Genomic DNA, 4,847 nt, shown 5'->3' on the forward strand with positions numbered 1-4,847 from the left:
AGGTTGTGTGGGGGAGCCGCTGCTCGGGGACTGGCTGGGCATCGGTCGGTGGGTGGTGAGCAATTGTACTGTGCATTACTACCTGCGTGTATTATTATTATTATTATCATATTATTATTATTATAATTTTATTTCAATTATTAAACTGTTTTTATCTCAACCCATGAGTTTTTCTCACTTATGCTTTTCCAATTCTCTCCCCCATCCCACCGGGTGGGGGGGGAGTGAGCGAGCGGCTGCGTGGTGCTCAGTTGCCGACTGAGGTTAAACCACGACATCCTAACACTGTAATGGGGAGGCCAAAAATGGGGAAATTTCTCCAGTGGGCTCTCACAAGTGTCAAACAGAGGAGAAGGGTCACTTCCCTAGACATGCTGACTACTCTCGCTATTACACCTCAGAATGCAGCTGGCTTTAGTTGCTGCAAGGACATACTGTAGACACATGCCTAACTTGTGCATCAGGACACACAAATCTTTTTCTGCAAAGCTGGATACTAACTATTTTCAGCCTCCACCCCCCTAGCCAGCATTGTTACATAGTGTTATTATATCCCAGATGTAAGACTTTGTGTTTGTATTTTTTAAACTTGAGAAGATTTCTTTCAGAGCATTTCTCTGGTCCATCCAAACCCATCTGAATAGCAGCCTGTCTTTCTAATGGGCATACATTGGTTTAATCAGTAGTTGTCCGCAAGTGTGATCTCTGTTGGGGGAGATAATGAACTGTCAAGTGCCAGTCAAAATCTATTTCACCGAGCTCTGAAACCAACACAAACAACGAGGTGTATGTGGGTCAGGGACACAGGAATTGGACACCAAAATTTTACACATTCAGAGAAGCACATGGTGTTCCAGGTCAAACATATAAAATAAGAGCTAGCAGCCAATACAGGCTGGAGACACACTTTTGGTGGGGGTAGGATGGGAGAGGACACTACATGCAAAGTGTTATATATACCCTGAAGGGACAGCAGTCTGTTGATAAGCCACACTACAGCATGTACAACCTGTGAAAGGACTATGACTCATGGGAGCATAGACACCTGCGAATGGACTGAACTGCATCTGTATGCTTTGTTGGATTGGGCACATTAGGAACAGAGTGCTCCTGCTTGCTAAACTGGCAGAAAACTAGTAAGTCTAGGGTGGCAGAAAGAAGCTCCTGTGCATAAAGTAACAGAAAACGGTTACACATACCACTTCAACTTCCTATGCTGCCCATCACCTTACCAGCATTGTGTTGACAGGCTGAATGTAATCCACAGCAAAAATATGGAAAGTTGAGACCAGGTGGTGGTCAGGGAGAGACAGTCAAGTAAATTTCCCTGCCTTGAGACTGTTTTGCCTGTGATGGTAATTGGTGGAAGGTATGGGCAACATCATGATCTGTCATAGAATCATAGAATCATAGAATGGTTTGGGTTGGAAGGGACCTTAAAGATCATCTAGTTCCAACCCCCCTGCTATGGACAGGGATGCCTTCCACTAGATCAAGTTGCTCAAAGCCCCGTCCAACCTGACCTTGAACACTTCCAGGGAGGAGGCATCCACAACTTCTCTGAGCAACCTGTTCCAGTATCTCACCACCCTCACAGTAAAGAATTTATTCCTAATACCTGATCTAAATCTATCCTATTTCAGTTTAAAACTGTTTCCCCTCATCCTATCACTACACTCCCTGATAAAGGTCCCTCCTCATCTTTCCTGTAGGCCCCCTTTAATTACTGGAAAGCTTTTATAAGGTCTTCCTGAAGCCTTCTCTTCTCTTCTTTAGGCTAAACAACCCCAGCTCTCTCAGCCTGTCTTCATAGGGGAGGTGCTCCAGCCCCCTGATCATTTCTGTGGCCCTCCTCTGGAACCACTCGAGCAGGTCCATGTGTTTCTTCTGCTGGGGGCCCCAGAGCTGAACACGGTACTCCAGATGGGGTCTCATGAGTGTGGAGTAGAGGGGGAGAATCACCTCCCTCGACCTGCTGGCCATACTTCTTTTGATGCAGCCCAGGATATGGTTGGTTTTCTGGGCTGTGAGCACACATTGCCATCTTTTATTCAGTTTTTCATCCACCAATACCCTCAAGCCCTTCTCTGCAGAGCTGCTCTCAATCCACTCATTGCCCAGCTTGTGTCCATGTTTGGGATTGCCCCAACCCAGGTGCAGGATCTTGCACTTGGCCTTGTTGAACTTCATGAGTTTTGCATGGGCCCACCTCTCTAGCCTATCCAGGTCCCTCTGGAAGGCATCCCTTCCCTCTAGAGTATCAACCACACCACTTAGCTTGGCATCATCTGCAAACTTGCTGAGGGTGCACTCAATCCTACTGTCCATGTCCCTGACAAAGATGTTAAATAACGCTGGTCCCAATACGGACCCCTGAGGGACACCACCCATCACTGGTCTCCACTTGGACATCGAGCCATTGACCACAACCCTTTGAGTGAGACCATCCAGCCAATGCCTTATCCACCAAGTGGTCCACCCATCAAATTTATGTATCTCCAATTTAGAGACAAGGATGCTGCATGGCCAGTATCAAATGCTTTGCACAAGTCCAGGTAGATGATGACAGTTGCCCTTCCCTTATCCACCAATGCTGTAACCCCGTTGTTGAAGGCCACCAAATTTGTCAGGTGCGATTTGCCCTTAGTGAAGCTATGTTGGCTGTCACCAATCACGTCTCTGTTTTTCATGAGCCTTAGCATCGTTTCCAGGAGGATCTGCTCCATGATCTAGCTGGGCACAGAGGTGAGACTGACCAGCCCGTAGTTCCCTATGTCTTCCTTTTTTCCCTTTTTAAAAAGGGGGTTATGTTTCCCCTTTTCCAGTCACTGGGAACTTCAACTTTTCACACATGATAGACTTTTCAAATATCATGGTCTGGAATTGGAATATTTGGAGCAACTTTGAGATGCTGGAAGCCTTGATTCTGGTATTAGGAATTTCTGTTGTTCTGCAATGTGAGGGGTGCAGCCAAAATATGTGTGAGGATAAGTTTGAACATTGTGGAAACAGTCAGGAAAATGGGGGTCCAAAGGCACCCAAGAAAACAGTAGTGGGATGGGAAGAGAGTTGGGAAGAGAAAGGAGAGTGCCTGCTCCAAGCCCATGCACCAGTGGCCTGGAACATGAACTGTCTCCCAGTACAGAAACCAAGGGAATTAGTCTAGGAGTTGTAAAAATGATACAATGCATAAAAGGACCAGGAGAGAGAGGTGCTGCTTTGGTATGAGAGAGTGCAGAGGCATAGTATCTTCTTCTGGTAGAGCTCCAAAGAGATTGGGACCACTTAACAGAGGTTAAGAATTGAGAACTGAAATTACTTTCTCTGTCAGACTAATGATTGTCTAAAAGAAACATTAACACAGTGCAAGAGACCCTTGTTCAGAAGTTTGTAGCTACAGGAACAATTGGTGTGCTTAAGGTGATTGCCATGGAGTGGCATATGGAAAGCTGGGTTAGCAAAATTCAGGGCTCCAATGACAAATTAAACACGGAGTCCTGTCAGGCAACCCGTTACACTAATTGAGCAGACCTGTGGAAATGGGAGTTCTGTTCACCAGAAAGTGGCTGCTAAACTGCCCTTTACTCAGAGCAAAATTAAAGATGTGGGAAACTTACTGTACCAAAACGCCCTTGCAGTGGCTGTGGAAGGTACTGGGAAACTGGAGCCATGAAGATACAGCTGACAGCTCGGAAGTACAGAGCTCTTGGGAGTTTGGGACCTATGTCACCTGTGATCACTGGCCTGTGCAATGGAGGTGGGCTATTGGATCAGCTGATGGAGGGCTATGTTGAGCAATGGCTCCAGTGATTAGGAACAATTATGCCCTTCTGGTATCACCTGGTAACTTGATAGGACATCCTGTTGATCAAGGAGTGACCTGTATGTGCTGAGGTGCATACTGGAAAGCCACCATATGATCAGAAGCATGGCCAAGGGTAATGCCAAGAGTCCAGGGTTATACTTGACATCAAAAGAAACATCAAGAGGGAGTTCTCCATGCTCCCATCTTACATGTTGGTACTTACAGAAGCTCCTGAAAAAAAAGGGGGGAGGATATGATAGAGTGAGACAGAAACCCCTTCAGAGATCTAGGACTGCAAGTTAAAGAATTGTGAGCACAGGGGAAAAGTCAGAGCTCAGTTAATGTTACAGGATGAGGGGCAAGTTTAAGGGAAACAAAGTTGTTTGGTGCATTTTACTCCTTGAACGGGTAAAATGACTACGCTGTATAAAATGGACATTGTTCATGACATGTTTTGGTTCTGGATAAAGTCATACTGCTGTTGAATCCCTGGTTCATTCCTTAAAGGTGTTGGTTTTTGCTTGTAAAATGTCAATCATTTGCTTGTACGCTGAGGTGTGGAGAATAACTCTGTTATGATGTTCTTGATTATATGTTTTACAGGAACAAGACATGAAGTTTATAACAAGAATACATTCAGATTTTTATAACAACACTTAAAATTGAATTTGGAGGGATGGAGTGCAGAGTTCATAATATGAGTGACTTGCAGCTAAAGAAGAATTGCTGTTTGTGGGAGGCCTGGGTCTGGGGGTGCTGTGGACAGGCTGCCAAAGGAGAAATGTCAGTCAGAGGATCCCCAATAACTAAACAAAGCAAGCAGAGGATGCTGACCAGGATACTCTAAGGGCTCCCACAAGAGGACTGTCACCCATATAGTCCTAGTGTGACACCCACCAGATGAGTGAACAGGAGAGGATGTCCTCAGATCACCTTAGAGACTGAGGGGGATTACTGCTTATGAGGGCTTGGGAGGAAGACTGTTTTGGGATTGCAAAAAATTTACTGAGATGTGTTTGGAGGGGGGGGACAAAAGGCAGGG

Source organism: Pygoscelis adeliae, unplaced genomic scaffold (genome assembly GCF_000699105.1).
Source record: "Pygoscelis adeliae isolate BGI_AS28 unplaced genomic scaffold, ASM69910v1 Scaffold255, whole genome shotgun sequence".
NCBI lineage: Eukaryota > Metazoa > Chordata > Aves > Sphenisciformes > Spheniscidae > Pygoscelis > Pygoscelis adeliae.